This window comes from Cupressus sempervirens, chromosome 2 (assembly GCF_028749045.1).
Source record: "Cupressus sempervirens isolate cs-2001-9-10 chromosome 2, ASM2874904v1, whole genome shotgun sequence".
Lineage (NCBI taxonomy): Eukaryota > Viridiplantae > Streptophyta > Pinopsida > Cupressales > Cupressaceae > Cupressus > Cupressus sempervirens.
In genome coordinates, this window is record NC_143119.1 from 109782510 (window position 1) to 109803699 (window position 21190).

Below are 21190 nucleotides of genomic sequence, written 5' to 3' on the forward strand. Positions count from 1 at the left end.
CTTGGAAGATGTAGTTCCAATTTTTCTTATATGAATACTAATTGGAAATGGTAGAGTCACCCACCTCTTGAGTGACACTCCTATCTGACTTATCTTGTTCGGTAGATTTTGGAATCCATTGCTGCTTCATTTGCTTTCGAATGTTATCTGCTTTGATTTTCTTTTCATCTTCAATTCTTTTGATATTCATGCAATTTTTGGCTATATGACCGAGTTCTGTACATGTATAGCACCTTACAGTTGTGTCCTTTTTCCTTAGGTGATGTCTGGCACAATTCATGCCAGTATGTCCATACTCTCCACAATAGTGACATCTGCACCAGGTGTTGTAGTCCCATCCGAATATGGCTTTGACAAGTTGTTCAGCTGGATTGAATGATTTGGATTTGCACTGAAATTCCTTGTGACCATGCTTTTTGCATTTGTAACAATTGCCTTCAAATTTTGGTTTTTCTTTACACTCATTTGCCTTGTGACCATGCTGATTGCAGTTGAAGCACTTACCATTGAATTTTGCTTTCCCATTGCTCCAGCATTTGTTTGATGTATGACCTATCTTGCCAAAATGATTACAAGTGGATCTTTTATTCCTTTGTTCACCTTGCTTGGAGGATTCACCAGCTTCCTTGTATCCAAGACCAGCTTTGCTTGTTTGTCTTTGAAGATTCTGCTCATTCAATTGATTTACGTCTACCTGAGATTTCATCATCCTTTTATTGACTTGCCTTTCAGAGATTAGGTCATTTTCCAAGCTTTCATTGATTTGTCTTTCTGATCTCAAGTCATTCTGTAGACTTTCATTGATTTGCTTTTCAATGTTCAAATCATTCCTTATTCTTTCATTTTGTGCTCTGAGAATCCTGATTTCTTCATTTGCATTGGTGAGTTGGTCTATGAGATCTTCATACTGATGAGTTTGATTGCGGATTTCATGACTTCTATCTTCCAGTTCTTCTTGTGCTTTGTTTCTTTGATCCAAAGCTTCACATAGCCTGATTGACTGTATTTCTTGTTCTCTCTTAAGCTTTCTTACCTCTTCTTGCAGATATCCATTCTTTTCTAGAAGTTCTTTGATTGCTTGGTCAGCTTCTTCTAAATTGCTTGATGGTAACAGGTCTTCAATCTTCACTTCAACATACTGATGATCATTCATTTGTTTTGCAAGATCCTTTCTTCTTTTTAGGGATTGAGAAAGATGTTCCTTTGCTTCTTTAAGTTGAACCATGGCCATTTCGAGATCTAACTTTTCATTTTCTATAACTTTCTCCAATCTGAATATCTCCATTAACTTTGATCTTTACTCAAGCTGTCAAGCTTTGTCCTGAGAACCAAGTTAGCTCTGATACCAATTGTTGGAAATATTCAAGATATAACAGTTTACTGAGAGGGGAGGGGTGAATCAGTAAACATAAAATCTTAAATCAATTCAAATTAACCAGTGAAATATTTAATCACCTAATCTGCAGTATGTAGACATTCATAACACATAAGCACAGAGATTTTGGTGACCCAAAAACCTTCCAAAATAGAAAGTAAAACTGGGGTGGGGATGAAACCCACAAATCTTCTTTACTGCAATAGGAAGTTAGCCGGTTAAGGCATACAATGATCACTTCTGGTGATCTGCCCTGTTAGGAGCATAAAGGATTGTTATATCCACCTTGTTAAAGGATTTGAAACATACTTCATAAGTATGCACTCTATTAGGAGATTTAGTACAAAGACTGTTAAGTCTACCCTGTTAAAGGATTTATAAAAACTGATTCACCTATTAGAATGAAACAGTGGATCTGAATACAACTGATTGCTAATAAGATCCGCTATGCTCTGATTGTCCTTGATATGACAGATAAAACATTTCTACTCCAATGCTGACCTTGCTGAAAACCTTCAAAATTCAGCTTACATGCTTTCGCACACATTCTTCACATACTTCATATACATCACATACTTTTTGAATGATACAATACATTACATATATATACCATCCAAGTTAAAATTACATGCAATGGTCGGCTGAATAAAAGTAGACAGAATTTAACTGAGTCGGCCAAATAGCAAAACAAACTCGGTAGAACAAACTTCTTTGTTTACCGACTGAGCTCGGTTAACACTGAGTCCTATGTTAACCGACCGAACTCGGTCAACACTGCATCCATCTTTACTCGGTTAATATTGAGTTCTTAATTAACCGACCGAACTTGGTTAATGCTGAGTTCTTAGTTAACCGACTAAACTCGGTTAATACTAAGTTCTATGTTAACCGACCGAACTCGGTTAACACTGAGTTCTATGTTAACCGATTGAACTCGGTTAATACTGAGTTCTTCTTTACTCGGTTAATACTATGAGAAAAGTGTTGTCACTAATGGCAAATAACTTTATGCCAACATATATAAGTTCCTTGCAAGAGGATACACTTTATTAGGATTCAATGAAATACTTTTAGTATATCGATCCATGTTAGGAGACTTTGAATCCATGTTAGAAGTTGTGCCAATCCTTTTAGGAGTTGTAGAAGGAAAAAGGACCCACTCTCCAAACAATTTTAGTGGAAAGATCACCAAACTTGTTGTCTAACTAATCTTAGTACTATCCCTCATAGAATAATATAGATAAGCAATTTTCCAAAAAAAACCTCTTTTCCAAATACAATCTCTCTATTAGAACATCTTGCCTTAACTGTTCTAAACACTTCTCTATCTTAATATATTCAATATTAATTTTACTTGATCTCACATCCAAGTTGCCATACTCGCATTACACATCCATACACATAAATTGTAATTCAATTCAAATATTCCACAAGGAAAAAAAAATTCCTTTATAACAAGTTCTTAAACTAATTATTGAATCATCCTTAAGGATTTATTAATTTATAATTAATATGGGGACCACATTAAGATAGTACAATACACATTGCATTAAATCATTTTACAATTTTGTAATACTGTCATGTTATAGTATTCACAATCCTTCACATGTGCACCATTTGACTTAGTGCAATCAACCACGTCGTCGTCATCATGTCTTCTACCTTTGTACAACTATGCTTAACCAGATTGTATATCTATTAGGAGGTATGATCAAAACAATGGTAACCATTCCTTAGAAACTCTTCTAGAATGTTGTCTTCAACAAATCTCAAATAATTGTCAATTGTACTAATCTTTCCGCATGTGCACTTAACTACATAAAAAGCACACTCTATAGAACACATCCTCAATTGTGCATAGCCTCATCTTTAATCCTCAAACTATGCAACCATAATATATATTTTTTCTCTATCAATATTCTATAGAAATAATTTTTATATTGATGTCAATGATAAACACAATCATGAATACCACACACAATCATGCTAAAAATCTCCCCAATGCTCTAGCAATGCTAGGACACTTCCCCATAGGAATATAATCACCATTCATGCTAATAATATCCCCCTTTAGCATTGACTGAAATATAGATGAAAAAATCTAAGCTCCATGAATACAAAGTACTCTTTTACAACTATTAAATTATACTCCTTCTTTTCAAATCCTCTTCATCAATAAAATTTGAATCTTAGAAACATTTCTCCATCAATGTGCTACTCCCACATTCACTATCTTCTCATTTCATGTACACTTCTCCCAAGATATCATGAGATTTTTTTTAATGTACATCTTCTCCCCCATTAACATAAATGACAAAGGAATCCTTATGTATTTTTTTCTACATAAGATCTTTAATAAGCTCAAGTGTCCAAACAAACTATTGGAGGTTTTCAATACTACTAGGTAGAAAAGGATTGATGCTAGTAGTTAGAGGATTTATCTTAGTCTATGGATTAGCTACATCCCATGTTTAACTGAGAAAACTTTAGATATGGTTTCAACTTCAACATTATCACCAAGATTTTCTACTCTTCAAGCTCTACAAAGCTTAGGCGAGTGCACCTTATGGATACATTGGGTATATAATTGATTATTTGGAAATACTCTCACAATTCATTCAAGTGATACTTCTCTTTTCTAGATTTATCCCTCTGAAGTATGCAGTGGTCATATATCTTTTATATTTTGCAATTAATCCTTAACAATAGTAGCTAATAGTGGCACTCAAGAGATTACTATAAATAAGTGTTGACCAACAATTTAATTATTCACAGTAAGTAAAATTGATTTGATTTTATGTTTATTCCTAATGCAACCATATGACTTCTTTATTATATTACTAAATTTATGATCAGTGTCATTTCCATTAGGACTTAGAATCTACCCAACAAAAAATTTTGAAATAATTAATTTCATTACAATTAATCTTAACAAAAATTGTCCCTAAACCCATTCTTATGAATATCCTTGCAATATAACTGGAAATCCTATTAATTTATTGAAGCATTTACTTAATTACTTGAATTAAAAGTAATATAAAATTGATATAAAACCCATCCTAGTTGCATTAAATTGCATAAAATTTTCTTACACAATCCAAAGATAACTAGTCCACAACAATGGAGATAGAATTCAAAGACAAAAAATATGGCAGTAATTCTTCCTTTGCATTAATTTTCATTGAAAATTGCAAGAATGCTAGTAAAACTATAGAGACCTTCAAAATAAAACAACAAATCCTTCAATATTCACTTATATCCTAAAACTTACAGGAGAATACATAATAAAGTTTACAAAAGACTTAATGGACCAACAACAATAGCATAATTTTCAAAATTACATGAAAATTGGACCTCTACTCCACATCCTGGGAATCCTTTTATAGGAAGGATTGCAACAAACTTTAGATGTGAGGACACTTGTGAAAATCTTGATCAAAAAACAAATAGAAATATATTCATATTCTATTAAAAACAAAAAATCCTTTTTAATTGGCCTCAAAATTAAGATATAGTTGCAAAACTGATAAGTGTTGCTTCTCAGTAAATATCAATTTGTCTCTAGCTCTTTTCACCATCCATGCCTTTTCTTTTCCCTTTTCTTTTCTAAACAACATCTCAACTACATCTAGTTACTATCACGAGGTAGAAATTCCTTGATATATATAATCAGCTCCTAAATGGTGATATATGACTCGATATTAGGCTAGGTAAGATCTCTGACTGTATCCAGCTCTTCTAGGCATTTGGTCCATTTGGCATCAGTTATAGCTTTGAATTTAACAACCACCTTAGACATCTTTTCCTCTAGCATATAGAGTATGTCTATCATACCATAAATAGCATTGGCACCTACTTCATTATTACAAAAAGATAAGAACGTAGGATGATCAAGAATATTGTTGAAAGATGATGACCATTCAATGCAATCCTTTATTTTTCCATTGCTTTCCAAAATTGTACGTACAAAATTTGGTGTCCTAGCAGTAGTTTTTTTCATCTTATTTTGGACTAGTTGCATCTTCCCTCCAAAGAAACCATTTAGATCTCTCACCCTATAAATTGCTTTTCTTGTATTTACAATGGTTTCTTTTGGTAGATCTTTCTTTTGGGGAAGTATAGTAATTATACCATCAAAGAATTGAATGTAGAGGCACCATGTGTTAAATAGTGGATATAATAGAGCAATGGCCTCTAAACATTTGTATTCCAGTCCTTCCAATGCAATGTGTGCACCATGTACATTATGTGAAACTATCTTCAATGCATTGATCTTATAGATCAAGTAATTTGACATAACTTTGATTTTTTCTTCTTTGCTGGCTTTTAGCTTTTCTACATCAATTTCCATTAGTTGGCCTGATATTTCCCCTATTTCAAAATTATGACCCTCTATTTGCACATCTTTTTCATGAACTTCTATGATAGTTTTGACAAACTTTTTCAATGATGCCACCTCCATCTCCAACTTAATCACATTTTGTTGTAGGACAAAATTTTTCTTCATTTCTTCTTCATAACTCCTTTTCCCAATAAATTTTTCATATGTCTTTTCAAGTTGGGCCTAAAGAGTGTCCATCTCATGCTTACCCATTAATTCTACCAAAGTATGCATTCCCAAGATCTGGTCATTGGTGTATATGAGCAATGTTAGTATGCTAATAGAAACCAAATTTAAATAAAGCTTCTACAAACTAAACAAAATTCATAAACTTCAAGATAGACCAAGATGAGCTCTCAATTGAGAATATGAGCCATTAATGGGCTCTCTCAATGAGAAGCTCTCTTGTTGCGTAGCTTTGTGTAAATAGATAGGATGTATGCTCAAGCTTTATGCTTCAAAAAGGGCTTCAAATGGAGTTAGAATTTGGGTGTGAGTGTATGGTTTTGATGTAAAATGGCTTCTTAAAATGGCATTGTGACTTTACTTCATGGATTGTGTTATTTTGCAAAGGGGAAGGATCCAATTTATAGGCAAGAGGCTTGAGGGATTGAGGGCTAAGATGCAAGGATGGGAAAAAGCTCATGGAGGGCTCAGATTGCATGAGAGGAGAGCACATGGATTGTGCTTCCTTACAGCCAATCAAGGAGTGACACATGTCACATGGTGAGAGGATGGAGGAAAGGGGAAGCATGAGTCAACAAAGGAGGCTCAAGGGATAAAATCTTCATAAAGACCCTCATAATGACTTGTAAGAGCAATAAAAGGGCTTGGAAGAGTCATTTATGGCCTAGTGGGCTTCATAAAGTTTTATGGTTGAGATATTTTGAGGGAGATGAGAGCAATTTCGACTTGGGCTTGATTAAGAAGGTTTTAATCTTGCTTAGGCTTTTGTAAATGATTAGAGGATGGATTAGGATGGTTTAGGATTAGCTTAGGGATAGGCAAGTGGATGGCATTTAATGAGGGTGGGTGAAGGAGGAGATATTTGTTAACTTTGGCTTGGGTTAGTAAGTCTTAACCCATGTTTAAAGAATGTGACAAGGTTAGGAGGGGATTAGGATTAGGTTTAAAGACATCTTCTAGAAGAGTCTAGATTTTGGATGAGGATAAAGACTTTCTAGAATAGTCTAGAATTTCCTAGGATGAGGATGAAGACTTTCTAGAAGAGTCTAGAACTTCTTAGGATGAGGATAAATTAGATTTTTAGGAAATAAATAAAGTTTTATTTATTTCAAGGGTTTGGGTTGAGGAGATATTTATTAAAACTTTTTTAATAAACATGAGGATTAATATTTAATCTTAATTAAATATTTTGAGTTAGGATTAGGGGTAGGAAATGATGGGATTAGACTTTAATCAAAATTAAAGAAGGATTAGAAGATTTTGGAAGAGGTTAGTGGTCTTAAGGAAATTGGCCAAGTTTTGGGCAAAAAATAAATTTTTTATTTATTTTGAGCTTTTTTGGTCAATTTATTAATTAAATAATTAATAAATAAGGAAATAATGTTTAAATAAGATTTAAACATTTTTGGGAGGGATTCCTTAATTAAATATTTTTAATTAAGATAAAGGGATTTAATGGCATAAAAATAAATAAATTAATTAAATAATTAGTTAATTAATAAATGATGATGTCATCAGGAATTTTTCAGAAAATAAAAGTCCTTTATTTTCTAAAGGTTTTTAGGTGTCTACAATTGGAAGTAGATTGCACATGCCAAAATATAACATTCCCCCTAGGAGACTCTTTGATTTTCATGAGAGTGGCTTTATTATCTTCTAGAGCTAAAGGCCATTGTTTGGGCATCCACATTGAACCCTTATCCTATCATCTTCCCATACTAGTTTTCATCTTTAAAAGAAACTAATTTCTCTTGTATTCTTATTTGATCTAGTAGAAAAGAACTTAGATACCAGCTTGGGAATATAATCATTCCACTTCTTGTCACTGGATCTCTAGCCCCTTCATCAGTAAGGGTTTCACTTGCAAGGTCATACTCTTGCAACTTTTGTACCAACCCAACAATTACACCGTATGAATCTCCAAGCTTCATCTACAATTTTAATTCATTTCTCTCTATTTTGAAAAGGAAGCTTTTGAATTGTTTTAACTTGATGAAATTGTCATCATTCATAAACTCCTTCACCTTAATGATTATATCATCAATCATTTGTACCTCTAATTGCAACCTTTTTGTCCTTTTCTCTTCTTTAGATGCCTAGAATATTAGGAATCTTCTTCTAACATCATCAAAATATTTTATCCCCCTTAGCAAGATCTGGAGAGCATTCTGCTGAGCCTTATTTGGTATTTCTACCATTTTTTGCTTCTTGTGTCTCTGTTATGCCCCCACAAAACTTTGAGAAATATCTTGCTTGGGTTGAACCTCTTCAAACTGATATTTTCCATCAAATACTTCCACTTTGTATTCATCCTTAGAGTATTTTGGTTAAATGAAGTCATCATTAGAGTAGTTCAGATCAATCTTCTTTCTGATTGCCTCTAGGACTTGAGACACCAATTCATGAAAGTTCTTAACAAACTTATATAATCTGGTCCAATAATCTTCATCAAGATAAAACCCTTTAAAAGATTGGTATGCATTTTTCATTGCCTATTCATAATTAACAATATCTCTACATTTAACCATTCTTTCTCTATAAACATCCTCACTCAACACATCAACAATAGCATCCTCTTCCCACGTAGGCTTTGTAGGTGGTAGATTATATCCTCTCATATTCTTCAAGGCGTGCCCTACTACATTATAGGGGTCATAGGTTCTAGTTGGCCTAGTTGGCATTTTATAATTTTGTAAAAATGAGTTGGTATGCTCAATAGCATTCTTGCCAATCTAAAAATCCCCTATCTTAGTACATCTACATAGAAATTTTCCCTTCTTGACACCCTTTCCTAAATATTCATCAAAGAAATCAAATGCCAAATTATTTCTACCAACCCTAACCTCTCAAGAACATATTTTGGAAAAATGTGGGGTTGTTGAGGACATCTAAAAATCCTTATAATAGTATATTCTTTAAACAAGAAAGCACTACCTCAATCATGATTCAATTTTTTTCTAACATCAAAGCACTGTTTAGTTCTAACAATCTTCCTAACATTTCTAGGAACTCTTTCAATTATACATCCTATCATTTTTAAAACTAGATGAACAAAATCATTATAAAAAGTGATACCATTTAAATATGAAAAATGCATTTGCCACGCCCATGTCCATCTTTGCACTGGAAACTTCTCTCCCCACTCTTGTGTTGAATAAAAGAAGCTTTGATCAAATATGTCAACATTCTTTGACAAGATAAGGTGCATGAGTAGAGAGTAGTGAGGGAACTTGAAATCCTTAAGTTCTCTTTGTTTGGTAGCAATTATTTCTTTGTGAACACTCTCTATGATGTATTCCACAAAATCATATATGGCATAGTGATTTGGGTCTTGAATGTTCAAAGCCATGACATAATATGCCCTTGAAGAATTCATGGTTCCATCTATACATAGGGCTTTGTCAATCCCAACTGAGTATTATAAAAGTACCTCTGAAAGAAATCCAAGGGCATGACTTCCTCAATATCTCTTCTCTTTGGGATCTCTCCTACCTCCTTCTTCACCTTGGGAATGTGCCTGGTCATTTTTTTACCCATATAGAAACTCTAATGTTTTTTGAAATTCTTGTTCAATTCTTTAATATCAATGGGCAATGAAATAGGTCCTCCCAAATCAAATTCCTCTATGATTGTATCTTTATCCAATGCTAGAAAAATACTTTTATCTTGGCTATGGAATGACTTATTCATAGAATTATAACTTTTTCTTAATGCCTTAACCACATCTACATCCACAAATACTTCTGGCACTATTAATATTCCCAAATTTCTTAGGCAAGGGTTACAAATTGGAACTTCTTTCACTCTATTTCTATAGAAAACCAAAACAATTCATACCTATTTCTATCAAGGATGATTGCATCACTACACATTGCATATGGGTCTTTGAACGTGAGGTCATTAGCATTTTAAGCATTTGTAGAACTAGATAATATGTGTATCCATTCTTCTGTGAATGTGTTGGGAGCCCTCGGTGGTGTATCTAGTACTTCAATTACTACCTATGCAATCAATTCTCCTTCTTGTTGAGCTATTTTTGCAAGTACTTTTGCTAGTTTTTTATGCTATTTGAATAAAAATCACTCAAAGATCACTTCTGCACTTTGAAATCGCTTAGAAAATTTAGACAATTGAGAAAATGGTAATAACAACCTATTTCTTTCTAGGCATTATCAACTTCTATGATGAGAGCATAGCTTTAATTTTCATTTAAGGGTGGCATACTTGAAAACCTATAAATCTTCAAAAAATAGGTCAAATCTATGCTTTCTCATATTTTTATACACCTAGCTCAGCTCATCTTCATCCTGCCCAGATTTTACCTTTGAAAAGTCATTTTGCTTTAAAACTTATAGGTGTGACAGCTACAAGCAAGACTATTTCATCACTTTTCATTGGAATTTCTTTTTGCTACAACATGACTTGCAATGTTGTGAAACCTTTGTTTCTCATTATCAATTGTATCTTTACAACTTAAAACATGAATATCACTTGGAACTGTGCGAGGCTGCAACATCAACTTTAACCTTGTTTCATTCTGACATGTGAAGGTGGGATCAATTCTTTGCTTAACTTTCCATATTACTTTTGTAGCTTTGTATCTTAACTTAAGATGTTACTTCAACTATATGTCAGCATGTGATAGCTTCCAACTTAACTACCCCCATCGCTACACAACCTAAAAATCTTAACTGCTATTAAACCGTACGATAGTGCACTCACAAGAATTTGCAATTTTTCTCATCTAACCAATGGTTCATTTATACTATCTATGATGTTGTGCTTAAGGGATAATTTTAACTCAGCATTAGCTCTTTGCACCTTCATGACTTATCTTTGACTATCTATTTGAACCTTTGTGACACTACACCAATAGTTTATACTAACTATTTCTCCTTTATTTTAACAATCACAGCTATTAATGCTTTAAGTAAAAATAAGCACATGACCATGTTCTCTTTTTTTCCTTGCATCATCGCAACTTGGTACATTTGAAGCTTTCATGAAAAATAATAGCAGAGATATTTCAAAACTTAGAAAAAAAATGTATGCATGTAAAATACATACATCCTTCTAATGATCAAAATTATATTGCATGAACTTTAAAATAATGAGACAAGGACTTTCCTAGGTTTTTTCTCAAGGGCTAACAAAATTTTCACAAAACCTAGCTTATTCTCAACATACTTCTTCCTAATTTTTCTAGAATCTTGCACAAATTGGGTGAGCAAAAAAGCAGGCCATTAGTGGCTCTATCTAGGGATGATCGATAATTTATATCTATAGATGCTTAAAATCATCCCTAAAGACTATATTAATTTATTAATCTTTCCCATGACATTGTAATTAATTATTAATTAATTAATTATATTGCTCACATTCTTCTACTTATTTAATTAAATTATTTTAATTAAATGAGTTCATTCTCCTAAGTATTTAAATTTAATTTAAATACTCCTAGCCTTAATGTGTTAAATTAATTTAACACATGATCCTCCATCATTCCCTTTTTATATAATTTTTTTTAATTTAATCCTCACATCCTATTAATTCCTCTAAACCCATGATCAAATTAAATTTCATTCAATTTAATCTTAAGCATAACCTAGAGCCTAGCCTATAACCATCATTTTCATCCTCTTAAGCCTACTTCTTCTCTAATCCCACTTAATCATTTCTAATCTTCTTCCTAATCCCCCTCATTAGCCTAAGAGTGTGCTCACACATGTGTGAGATGGCATGCCTACACACTCCCCTTTGCACTCTTGTCTCCCACTCTTCTTTTGATGGCTTGCATGTCACCTTATGTGGCATCTACATGGATGCCACCTCACCAAGCCCTCTCTTGAGACTATGAATAGAGGCCTTGTCTCAAGCATTGGCATCTCCCATTATTGCATTGTTAGCATGCCATTTTGTTTCTTGAGTTTTCATAGAGATTTCTAGGTGAATACTAACCATTTGGTAGCTGGTTTAGCTTTGTATTTGCATTATTGGTCTAGTTTATATGAATTTTCTCATCTCAATTTCATTCACATCTTAGTTTAGCTTGCATATCTAGTTAGTTTCTTTGTTGCATTTCATATTTTCACCATTGAATGCTTTAAGTATGGCTTTCTCTATAGCCATTTCTTGAAGTATTATTCATTTCATGTAGTTTAGGATCATATTGCATCATCACTCACATTTGCACATTCACTCAAGAGATTCACTCCATTTTTGTGTTTGGGAGAGCACACCAAACATACCCTCCATCTGAACACACCAACAAGGCCTCTCATGGGTGCCTTTGTTGAGCTATAGAGGTGGCTAGAAGACTTGATTTGTTGGTTGCTTTGAGTTACAAAACTCAAGAAAGCATTAGTTTAGTTTTTCTTCATTTTGATGAATTCTTGTTACATGTTTTGATTTGAAATAATGTTTGTTTGTTAATTCATGCTCCCAACAAGTCACATTTTCTAGCACACAATATCCATGCAAGAATATAGAATTTATAGTAGAAGTAGACCACATAGTTGACTTACAAAGCTGACAACTTCTTCAAAGAACACAACATACAAAATAGGAAAGAAAACACACAAAAAAAGAAGGAAACTTTGTACAAGGACACACCAACAGAAAACAAGGATGTACAAGATTTACACAAAATACAGGGAAGCCTAAACTACTATTCATGGAAAATAACAAGCATTTTTAGCAAAAAATACCTCTTCAAGAACTATCCATGAACTAGAAATTCAAGAATATCTATGGATAATTCTCTTATATAATCTGAATCTTCTCCCTTGTTTCCATGAATCAAATAAGGACCAAGAAAGATGGGATCAAATTTTCCATGCTTTCCCTTATCTTCAAGCGGGGCATTCCATAATAACACCATCTCTTTAGGCTGAAATTTTCTTTTCAATGTGTTTCTATCATACATATATTTCATCTATGCTTGAACCTTAGCATTTTGTGCAAATGCATCTTTCCTAGTTTCATCTAACTGCAAAATATTATCCATTCTCAATTGCATGTCATCAATAATATAATTACCATATAGCTAGATGACTTTATACATATTATTCAGATTATTTTGAGGTAATTTGCCAATATATCATATACCAGATCAAAAGAAGCATGACCAATAGCCTTTTTAACAATAACCTTGTATGCCCACAATGCCAAAGGCAATTTGGAATCCCAAGCCTTTTTATTTTCTCCTAGAGTCCTCTTAATGATTTTGAGAAAACTCTTGTTGTTGGACTTAGTTTGGCCATTACCTTGGGGATAATAATGTGATGATGTAGCATCAATAATGCCATACTTCTTGCAAAATAATTTATACTCCTCTAACCTGGAGCACATAGCATTATCAGTCATAATTTTTTGTGGGCATCCAAATATAACAATAATGTTATTTAGTATGAAGATGGCCAGTACTTTAGTTGTTGCATTTCTACTAGAGATTGCTTCTACCCATTTTGTAAAATAATCGGCAGCAACTAAGATCCATGAATGTGCACCACTAGATTTATTTTTCATTTCTCCATTGAAGTCTATGCCCCACTATAAAAGGTGCTTCCACTCCTACTAGCTTCAAAGGAAAATTTCTAGAAAACTTTAACTTTCTACTTAATCTTTGGGATGCATCATATTTCCTCACCAATTCTTGAGTATCTTTGAATAAGGTAGACCACCAAAAGCTAGATCTAAGAATCTTGTGGGCTATTGTCTTAGCCATATAATGCCCTCCACATACCCCTTCATGCATATCACTTAGGATCATCTTAGACTCTTCCTTATTTACACACTCAAAAGGACACCTTCCATATCTCTCCACAATAACTGGCCTTTAACAATAATGTATCCACCCATTTTGTAAAATAATTAGTAGCAACTAAGATCCATGAATGTGCACCAATAGATTTATTTTTCATTTCTCCAATGAAGCCTATGCCCCACTGTAAAAGGTTCTTCCACTCCTACTGGCTTCAAAGGAATTTTTTTATAAAACTTTAGCTTTCCACTTAATCTTTGGCATGCATCATATTTCCTCACCAATTCTTGAGTATCTTTGAATAAGGTAGACCACCAAAAGCTAGATCTAAGAATCTTGGGGGCTATTGTCTTAGCCATATAATTCCCTCCACATACCCCTTCATGCATATCACTTAGGATCCTCTTATACTCTTCCTTATTTACACACTCAAAAGGACACCTTCCATATCTCTCCACCATAACTGGCCTTTAACAATAATGTATCCACCCATTTTGTAAAATAATCAGCAGCAACTAAGATCCATGAATGTGCACCACTAGATTTATTTTTCATTTCTCCAATGAAGCCTATGCCCCACTATAAAAGGTGCTTCTACTCCTACTAGCTTCAAAGGAAAATTTCTAGAAAACTTTAGCTTTCCACTTAATCTTTGGCATGCATCATATTTCTTCACCAATTCTTGAGTATCTTTGAATAAGGTAGACCACCAAAAGCTAGATCTAAGAATCTTGTGGGCTATTTTCTTCACCATATAATGCCCTCCACACACCCCTTCATGCATATCACTTAGGATCCTCTTAGACTCTTCCTTATTTATACACTCAAAAGGACACCTTCCATATCTCTCCACCATAACTGGCCTTTAACAATAATGTATCTAATTGCTTGTAGCTTCAAGGCTCTTCTCTAGTTTTGAGTAATTCTGGTGGATTTTTCATCTACTATAAGAAAAATATCACATCTTTATAACACTCACAGGTATCCATATCACATGTGTCACTCCTACAACCATCATCTAGCTAGTTTATCTGATTTGCTTCAAGATTTGTTTCTGCCATTATCTTAGCAAGACCTTGACCTCTACCTAGCTTGGTAATCTGCACATGAACATTAAATTCTTGGATCCTATTGATCCATCTACATCTTCTCCCAAAAACTTCTTATTGACAGAAGATATCTTTTGTCATGTCCCCTTTTCAAATAATTAAAAATAATAATCTTTTCTAAGGCAGGCAGGCCCAAAAAGGTGAAGTTTCAGAAAAAGGGGATAATCTTTGGAAGCTAATGGACTAATAAATGAAAATTATTATTAAAATATGTTTTATTAGCCCCTCTTAGACGTGAGTTAGGGTTATGCCCTCTTTTAAGGGGTTTGGAGGCATTTTGGGCTCATTCCAAAACTTGATTTTTGCTCATTTCTTTGTTGTTCTTCAGAGGCTGCCAAACCTATGGAGAAGGAGACCCAAGAACAGGAGTTTTCAGGTTTCTAGGAAGGCTAAGAATGGAATTTTAAAGCCATTCCATCTGCATGCTCATGAAGAGTTTACCTTTGAGCTGAACAGTGCAGATTTGTGAGTTTTCGAGTGTGTTTTTTGTAAGAATTTGGTGTTTCCAGTTGAGTATTTCATGTCATTTTTGGTTGCTTCTATATATCAGACATTTAGATGTTAAAATAGAGCTTAATATATGTATTGGAATGTGGTTAAACTTTTGAGATAGATTATTAGTGTTTTTGTGGTGTTTTCGGGCATTTTTGTGTTAATTTCGGGAGCCTGATGAGCATAGTTTTTGTCCTACATTTGTGAGATGTTGTGTAAATGCTATACAGATCTAGAAATTTCATTTTATAGGCCATTATGCTGCTGAAATTTCTGTATAAATTTTCATTTTCAGATTTATTAATAATATGTGAATTTGTGAAGTTTTTGGCACTATTTCGGACATACCCGATTTGGGGTTTATTGAGAAATTGGTGGATCTTTGAAATATTGGTTGTTTGATCTTAAAGATCTGATTAGAGGCTTGAAATATCATATAAAATCAGAAAAGGGAAATTTCATCTTTCACTGTAACATTTGGAACAAATGCAATCATAGTGGCTCCCATCAAATAACACCCAAATGCCTTTACTGCTTTGACCAGGGAATATACTTGCTTCCCATTTATATCATATCTAAGCTAAGCAGCCTATAGAGACTAACTAAAAAATTCAAATGGCTTCTCAAATGCTTCTTCATTTGTTTGTAATAGGACAACAACAATTATATGAAAAGAAGAAAATAACAAAATATCAAATGGCTTCTCAAATCCTTCCTCCTTAATGGATTTCTTTATTTCATTAAATGCCATGGTTGTCTCTTCAGTCCATTTAACCTTTGGTCCTTTCTTTAACATTTTTAAAATAGGCCTACTTATTTTAGAAAAAATTGTAACAAACCTTTTGAGAAAGTTAATTTGAACAAAAAATGATTGAATACCTTTCACATTCTTTGGTTTTTGAATCTTGCCAATTTCTTCAACCCTCTCAGGGTCTATTCTAACTCCTCTCCCAACAAAATGGCCAAGCAACTTACCCTCTATAAAAAAAAATGCACATTTTATGGGATTCAAGGAAATGCCAAATTTTAGTGATGTGATGAAAACCTTCTCTAAATGCATGCAATGCTCATTAGTGTCCTTTGAGTAGGCTATCAAGTCATCTTGGTATACCACCAAGAATTTATCAATAATATCCTTAAAAGCTACATCCATGGCCCTTTGGAATGTGGTACCAGCATTTGTTAAGCCAAAATGCATTCTACTATAAACATAGGTGCCCTAGGGTGTTGTGAATGCAGTCTTATATTTCTCAATTTCTTTGACAACTACCTAGTTGTAACCTGAAAACCCATCCATCATGAACATAAGTTCTGATTCAATAACTCTCTATAGCATTACCTCCATATTAGGTAAGCCATAATTTTCCTTTAATGAAGATATAATTAGATTCCTAAAATATACACACAGTCTTATATAACCACAATATTTGGAATAATAGTTTGGTATAGAGAACATTGAGGTATATCAATGGGGGAGAATGATTGATGAAGAGGATTTGAAGATGGATAATCTTTTGTTGGTATTTTTGGAACTAGATGTTTTTTAATCTATGTTGCAATTAATGCCAAAGGGTGAGATTGTTGGAAGATTAGGAATATTTTTTGAAGCATGAATGCTAATGATATTCCTATGGGGGAATTCTACCATGATGATATGTTACATTCATGACTAAGTTTGTCATTGATGTTAACATAGTAGTTTTCTGTGGTATGTGATAGAAGAGCAATGGAAAGATGAAGTTGGTACAGATGGCTAGTTGAGCATTATAATCACCCAAGGTTACAAAAGATATTTCTAAGTATCTGGTATATGTAGTTAATGTCAGAAGAAGAAAGGATAAGTCTAGAAGAAGTTATGTAAGTTTTGATGATCTCTATTCTGAGATAGAGTTTATAAAGGCATGTTCTAGTAATCTTGATATATCTCTTAGAAAAATTGATATCTTGAGGATCGAGGTTGAGGACATTAAGAAGAATTGTTGACAATGATGAGGCTAACCTCACTCATCATAATATTGTGTGTACAGAAAGTTATTCAAGTTGCAAGGTGGAAGATTAATGTTATTGCTAAGTGTAATGTATTCTTAATATGGTCCTACAATAATTAATTGAGAAGGACTAATAGCAACTCAGGGAATTTTTTGAGGAATGAATGGAATATAAATTGATGATAAGTAGAAGAGAGTGTGGAATAAGATGTTGAGTTGAGTAGTGCAGAAGTGAAGTAAACTTTATTGCCAAGGTTTTGTTGAGTGATCTGAGGTTTGGTATTTGGATCTAAGGTTTGTGAAATAGTCTACAAAGCCTGGTAGTGATTGGTTTGGTTGATAGGATAGATGAAAGAGAAAAGAAAAGGAGAAGATAATAGTAAATTACTTGTTTGAGTAGTGAGCTCTTCTTGTAGTTGAAATTGTATGTTTTGGCAGTGGGCTCTTCTTGCATACATTATACCACAACTTCTAATAGGGTTGGCACAACTTGTAACAAGGTTGGAATCTCCTAATAAGGATTCAAAGTCTCCTAACAAGGACTCATTACAGTAAATATTGTAATAGAATCCTAATAGGGTACACCTTTAACAAAGAATATTTATATTAGTACACCATCTTGTGGGCATCATTTTGACTAGGTTTTTCTTTCTGATTAAGGGTTTCCCTAGTTAACATATCTAGTGTAATTGTCTATGGGAATTTTATTATGGTTGTTGTTTAATTTAGTTGAATGGTTAAGTTTTTTTAAAGAAGATAATTTTTTTATTATTGGATAACAGATTCACCCACCCATCCCCCCTCTTAGTTATCTTGGTGGACTATTGTTTCCTACACTTTATCCTTATGACCTTGAGAAGTATTAGAAATAGGCTTTCCATCCTTCCATTGAGTTGTATATGGGTAGTTCCACATATTTAGCTACCTATTATAATGATTATTGTTAAAAAGTTCCTTCTCTCTAGTATTGGACTTGTTTGCAGTAAAAGCTTGAGGGTTCTTTTCTTTTAGCAAAGTTAAAACTTGACCTATTGTGGCTTCTTTAGGTTTCTTCCCTGGAAGAGTTTTATCAAGTTCCTTCTTATTGTTCTTAGGGTTGAATAGTTTGGGATCATCTCTTTTCCCTAGCTTACCAAAGGCTTTCATATTATTTTCTATATTTATTGCCATCTTGTAAGCATCTCTTAGTGTCCTTGGACTCTTATCCCTAAGGCTATAGACCATTTTGTAGTCAAATGCATTAAAATATGTGGTAAGGTATACATCCTTTCCTAGAGTCATTACTTGAAATAACTTATACATCCCCTTTTGTAATCTCACATTAAAGTCAAATGTGGGTTCATTTGCAGTCTTCTTGATGTTATTAAAATCATTTACCATGAACCCAGCATTAGTATTTTCCCCATATTGTTCCTTAAATAGCTTTTCTAATTCATTCCAAGAACTCACATTATCATCAAGCAACCTTCTAAACCAATCCCTTTCATCCTCTATTAAAGAGTGCACAAATATCTTCATAACCACATCTTCATGCTCAAACTCATAGTCATTTAGCATGTCAATAAACTTTCTCAAATGTTCTTCACCAGTGACAACATTACTACCTATGAATTTGATGACTTTGTCTCTAAGGTCAAATGATATTGGGTGTGGAAAACTAGGAATACCTAAGAATTATATTTTTATATAATTTTCCATGAATATAGGCTTCTTTTGAAAACCAACAGCATTTGATGTGCTTATTGCTGCCTAGTTTTGGGTAGGCATCTGAAGCAATTGAGTTTGCTAGACAATAGCGATATCCATAGCAGTAGTAGAAAATGATGCAAGAGCTGACTAAGATATATTTTGTCCTAGAATTGCTACTCCACAAGTTGGAATAGAGGTTGTAGCTAGGGTGGACATGTAGGGCCATAAAGCTAAAACAGAATTAGAATTTATGAATAGAATTTTCCTTCTAGTTTCAGCTACTTGTGCTTTATTTTCCACTTTCTCAAGTTCTTTAGCTAGATTCTCCTTCTCCTTCCTAGCTTGTTCTAATTCTTGATCAAGTTTGGACATGGATATAGAAATATTTAGAGACTTGTTAAGGGAAACTTGAAGTTTATTGATCTAGATTCCTACAACCTTCTTTTACCCTTATAAATTTGTTTAACTATGAGATCTATGATTTCTGGCTGAATAGGGTTGTAAGATTTAATCTACACTATAACAGGTTATCCTCTTTTCTTTAGAAGATTTTCTTGCTCCTGATCCTTATACATTAACGTTTCAACATTTCCAAATACATCTGCATGTATTTTGAAAGATATTTCTTCTAATCTTTTATTTTGTTCTTCAAGAGTAGTCATTCTTTGGAGCAGCCCATCTCTTTCAATAAGAGTATTCATTTTTATCTATTCTTTCTCCTTTTCTAGATGAATGTGTCTAGCTTCTTCTCTAGTGAGTCTCCTTCTAAGGAGCTCAACCTTAGAATGTAAATCATCATGGTCTATTATATATTTTTTAGATTCAATAAGGTCATCCAAATCTATTAGGTTTCTTTCTATATAAGGAAGTTTCTCAAGATTTGGTCTATTTGAATACATACTCTTGGGTCTACTATGTTGGTTCATCTCTCCTAAAACCTTGTCTTTGAAAATAGTATCTCCTATAGATGGCACCATTTTATCCTAATAAAACACAACTTCATGATAAGGCATTGCAAAAACATTACCTACAAGTCGGGTGGTTTCGAATTTAGAACTATGAGATGAAACTTGTTTCTCAACTAGGGGTTGGTATGATGGGCAATCTTTGGGCTTCCAAGTATGACTAGATTCCCATTTCTTCTTAATCCAATTTCTTTTACCACCCTTTGGTAACTCAGTATAAAAAGGAATGTTTGCATTCTTTTTCACATAAGTTCTCATATTCTTCCTATTTTTAGCCATCTTTCACCTTTTCAAATATAAGCACTAGTATCAAAACCTAAGACTAAGTTGCCACCCACTAAGGGGAAATATCTTTACTTAGCTAAAAGAAAAGGAAATTTTTAGAAGGAAAACTTTATTTTGGAAAAGATGAAACACAAGAGAACACAACCCTAATTCTCCATATTGTATAATTTTCAAAAAACTACTCTATGCAACTGATAAAGCATTTTTACAACTTCACTTTATGTCACAACTCCCATGGTTTCACCTATTTCTTCAAATTCTCAAGGTTTGTCTCTCAACAAAAGCCAATACCCAAACATATATGAGATGTGCACATAGATAATAGAACTTCAAAGTTCTTTACTTTTATTGACTCCCAGTAGAGTCATCATTTTGTTGGAGTTTTTCAAGACTACCAAGTAGAAAAGGCCTAATACTAGTATTAAGAGGATTTATCTCAATCTAAGGGCTTAGCTACTTCCTATGTTTAACTATGAAAACTTCAGATATGGTTCCAACTTCAATAGAATCACCAAGATTCTCTACTCTTCAAGCTCTGCAAAGCTTAGGCCAATGCACCTTAGGGATATATTGGTTATATAATTGATTATTTGGCAATCTTCTCACAATTCATTCATCTAATACTTCTCTTTTCTATATCTATCCCTCTGAAGTAAATAGTGTTCATATATCTTTTATATTATACAATTAATCCTTGACAATAGTAGATAATAGTGACACTCAAGAGATTACTGCAAATAAGTGTTGACCAACAGTTTAATTATTCATACAATAAACTAAAATTGATTTGATTTTATGATTATGCATATTGCAACCATATGAATTCTTCAGTGTGTAGTTGAATTTCTTATTTGTGCCCTATCTATTAGGACTCAAAATCTACCCAACAAATTTTTTTGAACTTAATTACATTACAATTAATCTTAACAACAATTGTCCCTAAACACATTCTTATGAA